At 39.8% G+C, this 17,646-nt stretch overlaps 1 long non-coding RNA gene across 2 annotated transcripts in view; it reads right to left on the bottom strand.

Annotated features, from left to right (window-relative positions):
- Positions 1–17,342, bottom strand: part of LOC132711070 (uncharacterized) — a 77,488-nt gene extending 60,146 nt beyond the window's left edge. Inside the window, exon 1 of one of the 2 annotated variants that reach the window (XR_015733793.1) lies at positions 17,138–17,342. This is a non-coding gene — a long non-coding RNA (uncharacterized LOC132711070). The remainder of the gene's footprint in view (positions 1–17,137) is intronic. The other variant, XR_015733794.1, reaches the window with a different exon arrangement.
- Positions 17,343–17,646: the final 304 nt, after the last annotated feature.

A 17,646-nucleotide genomic window follows, 5' to 3' on the forward strand; every position in this document is an offset into this window, starting at 1 on the left:
TCAACTGTGGTTCAAGAGAACATTATAGAAGGGATTGCCCACAAAATGTGAATGCCAGGGCATGTCCAAAGACACCTTCTGGTAGTAAGTGCAAAAAGAGGTCATTCCCTCCAGGCAGAAAACCAAGTGGACATGTTCCTAACCAGAGAAGGGGTAAATTGCCAAACAGAGGCAACAAAAGGAATGATCTTAGGTTTAATGATGGTTCTGTAGGCGTAGTAGAAACCACTGAGTCGGAATTTATGAGGGAACAGCGTGAGCAACTATGGTTAATGGATAGTGGGGCTAGTAACCATGTTGTGAGTGACCGAAGGTTGTTTGTTAACATGAGAAGGCATAAATCCATGGTCAAAGTTGCAAACGGTAAAAAGGTGAATGTTGTTGGCATTGGAGATGTTTATATTCCTGGGATAGGAGAAATTAATGAAGCATTGTATTTACCCGAGATAGACCATAATTTGCTAAGCTTAATGAGGGTATGTGAGAATCCCAGAATAGAGATTCTGTTTTCAGAAGGAACAGCTGTAATTACAAATAACAAATGTGTGATTGGGGAGGTGTTGAAGATAGGTGGTTTGCCTTACTATTCCCCCAATGCGAATGCTGAGGCATTTAGTGCTAGCAATTATACTATTTCATCTGGTAGTAATAATGGATCCCAGCTAGAATTGGGTAGTGAGCATCAAGACTTTCAACAGAGGAAGTCTTGTAATAATGATTGTAAAGTTAATATTAAAAATAAAAGGTTTGTAAGTTTTAATTTAAAGTCAAATAATAAGGAACCTGAGAATGCCAATACAGTTTCTATAGGTGAACCATTGCACAATGAATGTGCTCATCTGATGCATCGCAGGTTAGGTCGTGAGTTTTCCTATAGTGAAAAAGGTAACCGAACACTCAAGGGGAACCAATGATTGTAACACGTTTCTAGATTGTTCAATTTGCAGGAATGCGAACCTAAAAGTGAAATCTGCGCCCAAGAGGTCTCAGCGGTACTCCGAACACGCATTCCAGCTTGTCCATATGGATTTGGTAGGTCCATTCGCACCTTCCATTGGCAAGAGACGGTACTTCCTTACCGTAGTTGACGACCACAGTAGATTTGGGTTCATCTTTCCTGTAACGTCTAAAAAGGAAACATTGGCTAAGTTCAAAGAGTTCTGTAGCTTAGTCGAGAACCACATAAAGTCAGGGTTAAGAAGAGCTTAACTGACAGAGGGACTGAATTTAATTCAAGTCAGTTTTCTAGCTGGTTGAGGAGTAAGGGCATAATCCATTTACGCACCGCGCCTTACTCCACGTTTCAGAATGGCGTCATAGAACGACGCAATGGAATATTGCAGACGATGATGCGGTGCACCCTAGAGGATGCCGAACTAAACTTCGCATACTGGGTGGAGGCAGTCAGATACGCAAATTACACCTTAAATCGAGTGTGGTCTAGCATGGTGCAGAAGACCCCATACGAGGTGCTATACGGCCATAAGCCTAGTTTGGCACACCTCCACATTTTTGGGGTGATGGCTGATGTTCATGTCCCAAAGGAGCTCAGGAGGAAAGGAGATCGAATCTCAGTTAAGCTGAGATTCGTCAGTTATGAGCAGGGCTCCAAGGCATTTAGGTTTGCATACCCAAATGAGAAGCTGGTTACATCCAGGTCTGCTACCTTTCATGAAGGGGCTAATTGGAGTAAGATCCATGCTAATGAGATTCTCACTCAGAACCCTTCCCGTAGTTTTGGTAAACAGACAGAGGATGTATCAGAGAACCTACCTGACGATAGGGATACATCTAGTTCTGGGAAGCGTGCATCCCATGTATCCTTGAAAGGGATATTAAAGCGTAAGATGGGGGTGGCCGGGAAGGATAGGCACCCAGCTTCAGAGACGCACTACGAAGATCACGAGGAAGATGACCCATCAGATGATTCTGATGTGAATGATGCGCCTAGAGACAGACCAGTTAGATCTACCAGAGGCAACAAACCTAGGAAGTATGATGATTTCATTACCTCAGTCAATCAGGTTTCGGCCACACCTCAGAAATATGAGGATGTGCTGGCCTTACCTGATTATGAACAACATAAAATATCGATGGCTATGTAAAATGTACTGACCGTTGATGTGCATATGTATTCAATGATGTATGTATGTTTGTTATCAAATCAAATAGCCAGAGAAGGGGATTGTCACGAGTGTTTTCAGAATTGCTGTGGCTACTTGATCAGTCACAAACAGTATGGATCCAATCAAGCCATCTCCTGTTTGCAATTAACTGCAAGCCTTCCCCACCCTAGTTAATTGCAGGTTAATTCCCCATATAAGCACGGACCTTTCTGCTTGCTATTTGGGCCTAGACGCTGTTTAGGCCTAGATGCAGAGCCAGTGCTGAAGCACCTGGATGCAGAGCCCAGAACAGAGCTGCAGAAGGGAGGAGAACTCAGCTAAGGAGTCCTGATGGCTGCAGCAGAGATAGCAGCAGAAAAGGAGCCGAAGAGCTGTGTAAAGATACTCCCACGGAGCTAGCTGCAACTGTGAGTTGAGATAGCTGGGAGCCTTTTGAAGTCTCCAATTTCGGCTTGCCTTTTGCTGAGTTGAAGTACGCAAGCCAACATCTGAACTGTTGCTGCTGTTGGAGCTACGATCGGAGGGAGAGCTGGATAGTTTCCCTCCCAGGAGCTTCAAGCCACATTTGCTGATTGAATTGTTTTTCACAGGTGACTTTTAGCTGTGAATCTTATGATGCTGCCCTTCTACCACCTCGATGATGTATCGACATCGAAGCTGTTTAATGTCATGTTAGTTTTTTCTTATGGACTGTTTCGGTATTGTGGAGAGGAATTTAGGCAGATGGCCTGGCTTCATTTAACTAAGGTAAGACTTTGTTGTTAATGTGCCTTTTTAAAGATAGTGTTTTTTAAACGTTTGAAGTAAAGTATATTTTTATACAAGACTCCTCTGCTAGTTTTATTTCAGTCCTAGTGTGTTTGCTTGTGAGCTGGTTCACGGTTCGTGGACAACTCTCAACCCCATCCTGACAGAATAACTATAAAGAAATGGAGATGGAGTTAGAGGCAAGCCTAGACCAACTATTTTGAAAGAAATCTAAAAAACCCGAAGGTTACTAGGAACCTCTCACCATATTGCTGCAACTAATTGATCAGTTTGAACAGTTTAAATGAACCAATCAGAGCACAGCTTCCTGGCTCTGAGTTTCCCGCACTTTCCAACGGTCAGTTGATCAGTATATAAGTAGCAGCAGAGCACGAGAGCAGAGCTTCCCTGCAGAGCCCAGCAGATCATGGCCAGAGACCTCACCTGAGACCTTACTCCAGAGCTGAAGTTGCTACAAAGAGCTGAGTCACTGCCTTGCTCCTGAGAAGACTGACAAAGAACGCAGAGAGCCTCCCATGCTTGGAAAGAAGATTAGAGATAATGGACTTTGCTGAGAGGATAATCTTTTAGGCTGTTGGTGCCTTCTTGTAGGTTTTGTTTTTATGTGTTTTTATTAAACTAAGTTAATTTCTCAAGACTGCTCTGTCAACTTCCATGCTTCAGTGCATTTGTGTGTGTATTGGGTCACGGTCCATTCGAATACATAACCTTTCCTTCACAAAAGGGAAGTGACTGATGCAATATTTATAAAGACTCCATAAAAACTTGTGATATTCAGAGAGGACATTAACTAACTTGAACTTGGAAATTGTACATTTATCTAGTTATTGTTTTGGAAAAAAGCTTAGTGACCTGATGGGTTTTTGGGCCATGATGGATTATAAATTTTAATCTGCAAAAAGATTTCCAAAAGGACTACAATAATAACAGTGTGGATAAATCTAACATGGACTATAAATTTGATTGCTGAAGGAAGAAACTGAGAAAGCACTTACCCTTAAGACTTATGAGTAATTAATCGAGCTGACAGAATTATTAATATTTATCATTTATTAATCATTAATGTATAGTCTAGTAGATATAATAGATATACATACATACATTCTGTTGTGTCTTGGGATCGGCTTGCCTGTGCTTCCGGGTTGCAACGGCCCCGCCCTGTGGTTATTTGTTCTACCAACAGCTGGCCGGAGTTTTAGGTCCAATCAGCTTTGCTGGTCAATTACTCCACCCAGTGGCCAGCCTGTAGCAGCAGCCTCAACAGTACATATCCTTAGTCTGTTTCTGGTTAAGCAAGCTTGTTCTAGCCTTTTACTTCTTGCTTTTATCATGTAATAAAGAGATGCTGAAGTCACTTGGAGTTGCCTGGCTCATTGGAACCCACTGTTGTGGCCCCGCCCTCTGAGCCTGTCCCATCGGAGGAAGAAAGCTCCGAGCATGAGGAAGAGGAGTCAGCCAGGCCTCCCTCTCCAGGCCCCTCCCCTCTGGCATTGTCTCAAGTGCCGGCCGAGGGAGAAGAGACAGCTGATTCGAATCAAAGTGATAATGAAACATCATTCCTGGATGCACGCCTCCGAAGGCGTGATAAATGTTTGCAGCAGCTTGGGAGGCGTGCTAGGGATTAGAACTGAGTCACTGGACCACACCCCAGAGACTATATAATAGAGGGTAGTGGTCAAGGATCTTTTGTGACGAACAAAGCAAACCTTGGATAGTCACTAAAGCCTCATCCGGAGCTGCTGAGAGAAAGATTTAAAGTGTCGGACATTTGGACTCTTGAGTATTTATCTTTCTGTCTTACTTTGAAAATAAAGTCACTTGGCAGACGGTGTGTCTATCGCTGCCAAGTCGGAGATAAGACCTGGGTGCGTTCCAAAGTGTTTCCTTAACCCTCGACTGGCTGTGTGGGTGTGTGTGTGGGTACGGGGACAGATCACCCACTACATTTCACATTCCCTTGAGATTGTGGATTTATCTTACTGTTATATTAATAGAGAGTTGAAGGAGTTACACCAGGGGGTGTGGGAAGTAATCTTCAGCCATGTAAAAATAATTACTGTTTATTATTTTGGAGAAGTGCTATTTGATTATCAGAGATGACAAGCACATCAAACATATCAAAGATAGGAAAGAAAGACTTATCTACATTGTCATCAGCAACATCATCAGATGCATCATCGATCAATTGAAAGCATGCTAGGTTTGGAGAAGTCAAGTTCTATGCAGAGTATGCAAGTGATGCTACTATCGATCCAAGAAGCCATGACCAAAACTCAGAAAGTTATGTCTAAAAACCATGAGATTAAAACTGAAATGGAGAGATGAAGGAGAAAATACGTTAAGATGAATGAAAAGTTAGGGAACTCCCAGCAAATGATAGCGAAGAATGAACAGAGGATACAGAAAATTCTTACAAGTGTGTTTGGGTACAAGACTTTCCATTAACTGTGATGGCCCTGTCAGAAATTGGTTCACAGTAGGAAGTTGAGCTGGAACTGGGATAATTAGACAGGAGGTATGGCATGAATCCCCAGGAGCATCCAAGAAGTCCAGGGGCTGAGGAAGACAAATCCCAGGTCCATTTGGTATCAGGGGCAGCGGTCGACTGGATGGTCAGTCACCTGCACTAGTCAAAGCAGGGGAGGATTGGTTGCTGATGATTATTGTCCATGAGCAGTAACAGACCACCTCCAATGAAGAATAGCTGCCATCCTCACCTGATTTGCAGACAAAGCAGAATCCTAGGGAAGCACAGAGGAGGTCAATAAGGCTACTTGCGAGGAAGCAGCCTCCGCCCTAATGAGAAATACCTGGTTTGGGGTGATTCAGCCAAGCATGGGATGTTGTGATCCGCTAGCATCAAAGTTGGACAGTGAGGAGGCTGGGGACGAACATGGGCCATTTCTAGAGTCTAGGGAAGGCTCAGATGAGGGCTCTGTGTCAGAGGCAGAGATGGGGCCAGAGTCATCGGGGAGTTATGTGCTGACTCCGGAGCCTCCAGAGTTGGACATCAGCAAGACAGAAGAACAGAGAGAGCCTGTTCCCAGTGTGCGCATGCGCAAAGCTGCCAGAAGGCAAGAACAGTTAAGACGAAAGGGGCAACTCAGGAGTAAGGCTTGGAGACAATTGGCCCCTCCCATAAGACATAAAGCAAAGGCAACTTTGTTCGTGCTGGTCGGTTTAAATTCTGAAGCTCCGTTTCGACTCTATGCTCTGTGTGGCCTTGCAAAGGTCTTTGGCAGCGTGTCAAGGGAGATAAAGGTGGGTGCGCTTCTCAGCTTTATCCTGAAGGACTGTGGCAGACTTCTGTCGGAGTCTTTACAAACTATTTGTTACTTATCACAGGCTGGGAATGAACAGAATTCACAGCCGTTGAAATAAAGAGAGGGTTTTTGGGACTAATTGTGTGCTTTTTACTACCTCAGGAAGCCTAGGTCATAACATGGGAGAAGGTACATTTGTTGGATATGACAGCTTGCTTTTGCAATGCCACATCTCTTCAACTTCATGACATTTTCTAGATGTTGGACTTTGCTCTGTGGATTTTGGACCTTGTTTTTTTCGTGCGGATTTCTAACCTTTTCCCTGTGGATTTCAGACTTTGTTCTTGATTTGTGGCTTTCAAACCTTGTTGGGTGGATTTGAGACCCTGCTCTGTGGACTTAGAACTTTGGTTTTGCCTTGTGGACTTACAAGCCTTAATCTTCTATATATTGGACCTTCTCCTTGGGACTCTGCTCTCGCAGATAGTGGAAATTCCTTGGGGAAATTGGGGCTGAACTTTACCAGCATAATGGTGTAAAGGTTTGGGGGCTGTCAGGGGAACTGTTTGATTCACGTATAGTTGTGCAAAAAACATACTATACTAACACCAGATCCCATGTGCGTGTCTCAGATCAGAACACTAACTGAAGCTTGGACTCGGAGAAAAGGAATCAAGAAAGAGGTTAAGATAGTGACAGTTAAGACTGTGAAACTACAGTCCCAATCTAAGGCAAAGACGAGGATGGGGAAGACACAGGAAGAGAAAAAACCTGGGTTTCTTTCTACCTACTAATCCTGATTTAATAGAAGTGAAGGAAAGAAACCTTTAAGAAAGATGGACAAATCTAGGAGAACCCATAGAGATAGAAACGCCTAAATGGGAAATTTATCCAGGACCTGTGAGCAGATGACCTCATACTGTAAAACCTGCCTGCTATGTCAACTATCAAGGTCAAAATAAGAACCAGGCAAAATCCCCATGTGCCATGGACATGTCTCCAGCCTCCCCTACAGACATAAGTTCTGAGGAGGATATGCCAGGTCCTGGCACCGCTGAGAAAGTGAGGATGGGAGGATGTATGCATGGATTAGGGAGCAGGGGACTCCAGCTCGATGAAGCGGCCACAGCCGGAACTACTGGACAGGTAGCAGATTGAACTGGAGTAGAGAGCTGCTGCTGCTGCAGCATGTTAACCTGAAGACTTCAGGTGAAGAATGGGAGCAGCTGCCTGCGGTTAAAGAGGAGGTGGAGTACACACCTACCCCACCCCATCCAAGGATGCGCAGATTGGAGAGGTGACAAGGACAATGCTGGTCAGCCAGGTTACTCATGAAGGGACAGCCTCGCTCACCGTGAGGGTACTCGCCAGGTATTGGCGTTACCTATTTAATCCCACCCAGAGAGGCTCAGTGCCTATGTCAGATAAATTTGATGGGACTTTGGCAACGTGACCAGACGTCCCGCTTTTGGCGGGACAGTCCCGATTTTTAACAATTTGTCCCGCGTCCCACGTCATTTTAAAAAAGTCCCAATTTTTGGAACGAATGCACAAGCTAGGGAACGGCGGGAGAACGGGAAGGGAATATACGGTTTTCGGCGGCCATGTGGCTATTTAGCCAGGATATGAGTTTTATATTATTTTTTGTTAATTTTATAATGTTAAACTTTAATAATAACAAATAATTGTTGAGAACTGATTACCGAGAACTGCTTATCAAAGTTCGCATTGTTGATCAGTTGTTAGAATTTGACCACCATTGTTTGGACTTAATGAACAATGGCATTTTTTGGGATTGGCAACGACGAAAACATTTTGTAACTGTCTCTCAGACAATACACATCATACTGCGTGCTAGTAAGCTAGTTAAACTTAAGTGATGTCATTACAAATCAGCTATTCAGATAATTTAGGTAAGTAATTTATTTATTTATTTCATAAATACATAAATTTTCTTGAATTTAGCAGACAGTACTTGTATTATTTATATTTTATAGTGGCGGCAAAAAGTCTAGCGCCGGCCTTGAAAGTGACACTTACGACTTACGTTACGGCAAATTCAGAGGAAAAATAATACAAGTTAGTATTGTTATTATTTAGAAAGAAATATAGGATTAAAATTAAAATAATTTTTAAAATAGTTACTTTATAACAATCAAATTAATTTAATTTATAAACTAACAATAAAATATGTTCATGTAATTATGTACCTACTTATTGTGTTTTTAAGCAATATGTATATAATAATTTATAATATAATTTTAAATTATTTTTAGATTTTTAACATAATCAGTTAGAAAAGAGGATGCAAATTCAACGATGATCTAAGAAGTGAATTTCCTTTTATTAAAAAAACCAAAAGTGGACTTCCGGTTTCCTTGTCTTCGGCGACGGCGGCGCTCTTTGAAGCTCCGCCAGCCCCGCCGCCTGTAGAGCCGCTTCGAGACGAAGAAGCGGCTCGAAAACTTCTAAATCCATAGGATTGAAGAAGGAGAGATCGCAGGGCACAGGTCGAGCCCCTGTAACCCCCCAGGGAAGTTTCTGGGGAGAGAACAAGCGTGGCTCCCTTTCAACCTGCTGGAACTCCGGGCGACGTGGGACGATTCTGCTTTTGCAGAACAAGCCGGCTGCAGGAAACTTAAAGCGAAAGAACCAGCTTTAATAAACAGCGAAACTACCTGAATCCGAAATTTGGAAACGCAAGTATTAGCACTTTGTTGACTTTTCAATCTGAGACAATGCGAATGAGTGAAAGTGCTTTGAAAAAACATGGCGCCTAGCTTCAGAGTTAACGAGCCAGCGAGTGTGGATTGGTGAAGTTATTTTGTTTTGCTACAAAGTTTCCAAGTTGCTACTAAGCTGCCTTGCTTGTTATAAGAGAAATAACTGGGAAATTTTTTCCCTTTTCAATATTGGACTTTGCTTTATTTTAACCCTTGTTTGATCAAATCTGGGGAACTTTTTTAGAAGTCTTTGTGCAGGAGGGAAAGGAAAAGGAACTTCCCTCTTTAGAAAAACTAGATCACGAGCCAGGATGGCTTCAAAGAAGCAGGAAGGGAAGGCATTAGGGGGGGGATCCCCCACACACAAACAGCAAACGCAACTTCCCCCTGCTCAACAGCTACAAACTCAGAAAAAAGAATTTGATGTGGGAGATTTAAAAGAATTTATTTCTAAAACTCTGGATGACAAATTTCAAAAATGTCAACAGGAGATAGATGATAAATTTCAAAAATCACATCAGGAACTTATGCAGAAAATTAATGAAGTCAAAGACATGGTGAAACAGAATCAAAATAAGGTGACCAAAAAAATATCAGAAGTGGCGTCTGGCCTGGCAGAATTTATTGGGAAAGTTGATTATAAAGTTGAAGAATTCAAATCAGAAGTTAATGTCAAGATGAAAGACAATGATTATAAAATTGATGAAGTTGATAATAAAATACAGAGAATTGATGATGAGATTGTTATGATACAATTCCGGGCGATGGAATTCGCCATACGGCTTCGGGGAATTCGAGAGGAGGAGAGACAGGATTTGAGACAAGTTTGTTCTGAAGCCTTGGCCAAGATTCTACAAGTTAATCCTGATGTGGTATTTCACAAAATAGATAAAATCTATAGAGTGAACTCTTGGGTGGCCAGACAAAGACAACTGCCTAGAGATGTGGTCATATACTTTACAGAAAGAGGAATTAGAAATGATATCCTGCAAAAATCTTTTTATACTTCTGTACAAGTGGGGGGTTCACGACTTCAAATCTTTAAAGAATTACCTCCTAAAATGCTGAAAGCCAGAAAAGAATTTGGTTTTCTTGTTAAGGAACTGAGAAATTTACAGATACCCTTCCGGTGGGACGCACCAGCTGGGTTAATTTTTAGATACAAGGGAGAAGGGTATCGGTTGAATACCGTGGAGAAGGCACAACACTTTTACACTACTATTCTTAAGGAAAGAACACCATCTCCACGTACATCCACAGTTTTGGAGATTAAAGAGAGTGAAGAGTGGCAATTGCAAGAACAGTCCAAGCAGGAATTAGAAGTAGTGCAAGGTGGAGAAGGAGGTTTTCTGAGTGAGCCCTTGTTGGATTCTTCTCCAATTTTGGATTTGATTCAGTTGACAGAAGTTAAAGATCAACGTATAACTAGAGCCCAATCCAAGCTACTTAAACAAAAGCAACAACAACAACAGGAAAGACAAGACAAGAAGGCAGTTAAGAGTACCGTACAAGAGAGTGGAGCTATGGGAGGAGCGAGATCGAAGCTCTCGGATGAACTTCAAATATTTTGCTCTGTGCTCCAGAAAGAGGCTGATGACCTTTAAGTGTCTATCTTGGAATGTCAATGGGTTGAATTCAGCACAGAAAAGGAAGAAATTATTTACATATTTGAAACAATTTAATAATGATATAATATGTTTACAAGAAACGCATATCACAACTCAAGATCAAAAATATTTGATAAATTCAAAACTAGGAGCACATTATATATCTTCAACTTCGCAGAAAAAGAATGGTGTGGTTATTTATGTAAATAAAAAATTAACAGCGAAAGTTATAGAAGCAGATCAAGATGGTAGGTTTGTAGCAATTGAATTGCTCACAGCAAATGGTCAAATTCTTTTGATTGGAATTTATGCTCCCAACCAACAACAGGATTATTTTTACAAGATGTTACATACTAAAATATTGCAATGGGACTATAGATCTATTTTAATTATGGGAGACTGGAATGGAGTAATTGATTCTAAACTAGATAAAAAGAGCTTGGCAAAGTCTAGAATTAGACTACCACAGACTTTTTTTGATATGAAAGAAGATATGGAATTAAAAGATGTTTGGAGAATACATAATCCAAATGAATTGGACTACACTTTTTTTTCGGATAGACATAGATCTTTTTCTAGGATTGATTTTATCCTGTTGTCAAATGATCTACTTGTTAAGACAAAAAGAACAAAGATTTTTCCAAGAACTCTGACTGACCATAGCCCTGTATGGATAGAAATTGAGATGGATAAGGTTGAGAGACGTTCTTGGAGATTAAATGAGAACTTGTTTAGATATGAAAAAAATACAATAGAACTTAAAAAGCACTTGAAAGAATTTTTTGAAATAAATTTGAATAAAGGTACCCCAATTGAAATTGTTTGGGATGCAAGTAAAGCTTATATGAGAGGGGTACTCATCTACATGAATTCTAAACATAGACTGTTCCGACAAAAGAAAAGATCTGAGTTGGAAATGGAAATAAAGAATAAAGAACAGTTACTTATTAAAAACCCAACAGATGAAAGAATACGAAGTGCTATAAAACTTTTGAAAGACCAATTTCAAATGCTTATGGCGGAACAAGTTGCAACAAGTTTACAATATGCGAAGCATAATACATTTTGCAACGCTAACAAACCGGGCAGATGGTTGGCTTACACATTGAGGAAAAAACAAAGTATACGGACTATTGATAGTATTGATATTGGAGGGAAAGAAATCTTTCAACAAAAACTAATTAAAGAAGCTTTTGTGGATTATTATACTAAACTATATGCCAAAGAAGAGGTGCAGAATGGACTTATAGAAAAATATTTAAAGGATAAGAGAGTTACAAAAATTACTGATCAACAAAAGGAAAGAATGAATTATCCTATAACAGAGGAGGAGATAACAGCAGCAATTAAACAGCTAAAAACAGCCAAAGCTCCTGGCACGGATGGTTTGACTGCAGTGTATTACAAAACTTTACAAGCTGAAATGGTGGGACAACTTAGAGATTTATTTTGCAATATTCAACAAGGGGGTAAAATACCCCCATCCTGGACAACTGCTTATATATCTTTGATACCAAAAGAACAAGTTGGTCCTAAAAAACCAGAGAACTACAGACCAATATCTCTTTTGAACACAGACTATAAAATTTATGCGAAGGTATTAGCCAACAGGTTGATGCCAGTAATCCAAAAGGTGATTCATGCGGACCAAGCGGGATTTATTGAGGGCAGATATATGAAGGACAATATAAGGCAAGTAATAGACTTATTGGAATATCTTGATAAGAATAAACAGATTTCTGCAGTGCTGGTTTTTTTGGATGCGGAGAAGGCCTTTGATAGAGTGGATTGGAATTTTCTACTAAAGACTTTAAAAAAGATGGGCTTTGGGGACCAATTTATACAGGCGATCTCAGCAATTTATCAAGAGCAAAAAGCACAGATTATTATTAATGGAAGTTTGACGACAGAGTTTAAAATTGAAAAAGGAACAAGACAGGGATGTCCGTTGTCCCCACTTTTATTTATTTTAACATTGGAAGTCTTGCTAAATATAATACGGGACTCAAAAATTTTGAAAGGCATAATGATAAGGCAAGAGGATTATAGAATAAAGGCATTTGCAGATGATCTGGTGGTTACCCTATCACAACCAATGGAATCAATAATCTTGATGAACGACATTATACAAGACTATGGTAGAGTTTCAGGTTTTAGAGTGAACTCAAAAAAGACTAAAATGATAGTCAAAAATATGACACAAGATCGTAAACATGAGTTTGAAAGGAGGGCAGGTTTTGAAATTGTACCTAAGGTAAAATATCTTGGAGTTCAGGTTGCAGAATCAAACATGAAATTGTTTCAAAATAACTATGAGGTGTTGTGGCGAGAGGTTCAGAAAGACATGGAGACTTGGAAAAAGCTGCAACTGTCTTTACTTGGAAGAATAGCAGCAGTTAAGATGAACATTTTGCCAAGATTTCTGTTTTTGTTTCAAATGATTCCGGTGCTTAAAAGTGATAAACAACTGAAAGTTTGGCAAACTGGACTTAATAAGTTTGTCTGGAACGAGAAAAAGCCGAGAGTGAAATTGAAAATTATGCAAGATGTTCCAGAAAGAGGAGGCCTTAAACTTCCAAACCTACAGTTATATTATGATGCAGCAGCTTTAACTTTAACAAGTGATTGGTTTGGAAGTAAAAAGGCTGGAATATTGAATGCAGAAAGTTTTGATCTTGAATTTGGATGGCATGCTTACCTATTTTATGATGACAAAGTTGATAAAGTATTTAAAAGTCATATACTTAGAGACTCTTTGATGAGAGTTTGGAAGAAGCACCGACTCAAATGGGATTATAAAATACCGCTATGGCTGGATCTTGGTCATACCTTGTGGAATACAAATATAATGTCACTCGGGGGGTTTTTATACAAAGAGGTTCTTTTTACAGATGCGGGCAGATGGCAGTTGAAGACATTGCAGACACTGTTGGACGAAGGGATTAATTTAACCTGGTTACAATATAATCAATTACAATTGAGATGGAAAGAGGACCAAAAAACTGGTATTATGTTGCATGAGGAAGAATTGGTTAGACATATAAGAGAGAAAGGTCCAATGCATATTAAAAGGCTTTACAATGTTTTGCTAGAAAGGGATTCAGAAACGGAATTAGTTAAAGATTGTATGATTAAGTGGGCACAAAATTTTGAAGAACCAGTGATGTTGGAAACATGGGAAAAAATTTGGGTTCAGAATGTTAAATTTACACAGTCGCAGAATTTGAGGGAAAATTTTTATAAAATGTTTTATAGATGGCATTTAGATCCTAAAAAGTTGTCATGTATGTACCCTAATGTTCAGCCAAAATGTTGGAGATGCGAATGTTTGGATGCTACGTATTATCATGTTTGGTGGACCTGTAGGAAAGTTAAGGCTTTTTGGATAAAAATATGGTGGGTCATGCAGAATGTTTTGAAGAAAAAAATTCAATTTTCTCCACAATTGTTTTTATTGGGTATAGTTAAGGGTTTTACACGGGGTGAAATAAAATTAATATTGTATATGATAACAGCAGCAAGATTGTTGATAGGTAAATATTGGAAGAATGAAGCTTTGCCTACTATCGAGGAATGGACTTTGAAGATGGCCAGTTTTGCAGAGATGGCGAAGATTTCAGCATATTTAAAAGATTGTTCACAAGAGACTTATGAATGGGAATGGAAAAGGTGGATAGAATATGTTCAGAACAAATACCAAACTAGAAAGTACCAAATAGCTTTTATTTGAAAACAATGTATTAGAAATATTTTAATGTAAAGAGATAAAGAGGGAAAATTATATAGGGGGAGGGATGGGTTCAGGTATATATATCAGTATTATTAGTTATGAGTACATAATAGGGAAGTCTGGGGGGGAGGGTTAGGGAGGGCTAGGGAGGACGGGAAGTTTGGGGAGGGAGGTGGGGGGGTGAAAAAAAGGGGTGAAAATGTAATTGTAAAACTTTTGCAATAAAAAAAAAACAAAACAAAACCAAAAGCGATTACATGGTAAAATGTGAGAAATGTAATGGTGAATTTTCTATTTCGCACGGCAGGAAGAATGATATTTCAAAGCACTTGGAGACACAGAAACATAAAAGATATTTAAATACTGCTGCATCTTCCTCCAAAATACAGGAATTTTTTCAGAAAACAACTTATGGAGATGAAGAAAAGAATTTAGCATTAGTAGAAGAACTTCTGTCTTTTCATTCTATTAATCATAATCATTCCTTCAGATCTATGGACTGTACATCACAAGTTGTCAAAAAGTTATTCAACAAAAAATTTGCCTGTGCTAGAACAAAATCCGAGGCAATTGTGTGTAATGTGCTTTCCCCATATGCATTTTCAGAATTAAACAAAAATCTAGAAAAAAATAATTTTATATCCATATATTCTGACGCATCTAATCATAAGGATATAAAATTATTTCCAACCATTATTAGATTTTTTGATTCGGAAACGAATAAAAATTAGAATTTTAGATTTCGTTTCGTTGCCCGGCGAAACTTCTGAAATAATTTTCAGTTCCATTATTAATATTTTGGAAAAAAAACAATTTAAAACATAAAATGATTGCATATTGTGCAGACAACACGAACGCAAATTTTGGGGGGAAAGCGAGAAGAGATACAAATAATATTTTTTATAAATTAAACAAAAACTTTAATCAAAACATTATTGGTGTTGGTTGTACAGCGCACATAATACATAACGGCAGGGGGCATGGCCAGCGTCGCGGCGACATAATGAACTTCGGGGCTCTGGAGAACTGTTGATATTCCAGCCATGTTGGGGGTCCAGAGGATCGGAGCCATCTCGTAGGGACAGTGAAAAACGGAGGCACAGGCTGGTGTGAACAGGGAAACTGCAAATTCCCTGAAGCACCAGCTAGCCTCCAACCCAGCGACTGGAAAGACTGCCATTGGAAGCTGTCTCAAAGCTGGGGTGGCCACACAGAAAGAGAATAAAAAAGTGAGGTAGATCGTCTGGGCAAGATTGAATTTATCTTGAAAACAAGATTCCTATTTTTACTTTACTCCCTGGTTTTTAAAAGTTGTAATTGAAGAACGACAAAAGTGGAAAGGGGAGGGAGTGTATGTAAGGCTGTCTCTCCACTTCTGGCAACAGAACTGACTGGCCCGGCAGCCCAGTGGGCAACCACACTAATCACACAGTGAAGTCTACTACTGGATTATGCAGGGTTTGTACCCAATTGAAGGCTACATTCAAGGACCTTGTGAAAGCCCAGACAACAAACTGCCATTTGCTTGAATTAAAAGCAGGGGAGACAGCCAGTTAAGGACTGTATCAGTGATTTCTGACTGACAAACCAGGACTTGTGCTGGAACAAGGATGCCCTTGTGTATCAGTTCCAGGAGGGTCTGAACTCTGACCTACTGGACTACCTGTCCCATATACATAAAAATAAATGGCTGTGTGTGTGTTCTAGCATAACTCTGGAACGCCTTGAGCAATTTCAACCAAACTTGGTACACAGTTATTCCAGAGAATAAATCATCTAATTCAATTCTCACTGAAATCAGGGGTCAGGGTATAGTTGCTCTTCCTATCTAATACACCATTGGGATAAATAAATACCCGGGCAACACCGAGTTATCAGCTAGTTGTCAATAAAAGCCTTTGACACTTATGCAAATGCTTGTACTTATATACTTCATTATATCATAACATCTGCATGAAGATCTTCCAACACTGGAGCAGCAGACTTTGTGAGAATTAATCTGTGTCATTCTCAAACCTTTTGGCCAGGATTGTATAGACCTTAGGGGGGCATATGATACTATCAATCTTAGCATTCGGACGCAGAAGGTATATGACATGACTAAAGATTTCAATTTAACAAACATCACCAGGAACCTACTCCATAACCGTATATATTTTGTGGAGTTCCAGGGAAGATAAAGTACATGGAGGAAGCAGAGGTATGGTTTGCTACAGGGAAGCATGCTGACCGGTTCTTTGCAATGGCTGCACAGGATAAAACATTTGAGAAAGTAGATAAATGTTTAACTGAAACATCTGGAGCAATATCAGATAAAGCCACAAAAATCCAAATATTTGACTTCTTAGAACCATGTTTGTTTCAAATTCTCAACTGGCTTCAGATTATGAACTGGAAATGTTGGATCCATATTGAATTCACCCTTAGGCCAATATAAATAAATCTGCTATACCTATATTATTTTGTAATTTGCAATTTAACAAATTGTTGGAAAAACTTCAGGAAAGTGACTGGATTAAAGTTTAATTAACTAATGTCCAAATTTACTCCAACATACCCGAAGTTGTATTTGAAACTTACACCAGTTTGGTTTAGCATAAAGTTTTGCCATGGAAAATATTAAGCATGACTTTCATTAGTCAGTCATTTTTTTAAATAGTAGTAGCCGGTCAAGTATTTTACAGCTCCAGACACATTCCTTGCATTTTTTAAAACTATGAAATAAATCCCTCACCATTTTTTAAAATTGTTATTTTTCCCCCCTACAAAGAGCAAAAATTTCTTTTTAAACATCCTGATATGGAATTGGATGATCTCTGTCTGCCACCTAGTGTTGTAGATTTTCCTGTGTTTTCATGATGTGTGTTTCTGTATGCCATTCTCTAATAAAATCTGTACAAAACAAAGCACGTATACGTACCAGTGCAGTTGTTCCATATGTTGACTACCTCTGTGTATGTTGACCATTTTCCTTCAATCCCTTGAGTAGTCAACTTTCAGTGAAGGTTCAGTGAAAGGCCAGAATTCACATCAGAAACAGAATAAAGGTAGCAGTAATAAAGATTGTTGAATCTTTCAACTTACAGCCCTCATCAGGGCTTTCCCCTTACAGGAAGGTGCTGATTGGCCCAGCCGCTAGCAACAGCAAGAGTGGGAAGTTACCAGAGGGCGGATTGGTTAATATGTATCTGACAGCGACTATTTAAGCTCCTGTCAGGAGGGTGTTGTTCTGTTCTGTTACCAGAGTGTTCCTTGTTATAACGTTGTGTTAATAAATGACTTGTTAGAAGCAACAGGCCTCCGTGTGCTACCTCTAGGATTCAATAAAGATGCTATTCCAAGTCCATCAGGCACTGTGGGGGAAGGGTATGATTGACCGGATGAACAGCCACTTGTTAACTGGCTGGCACTGATTAACACTGACGGCAA

This window comes from Pantherophis guttatus, chromosome 1, assembly GCF_059756535.1.
Source record: "Pantherophis guttatus breed Tessera chromosome 1, ASM5975653v1, whole genome shotgun sequence".
Classification (NCBI taxonomy): Eukaryota; Metazoa; Chordata; class Lepidosauria; order Squamata; family Colubridae; genus Pantherophis; species Pantherophis guttatus.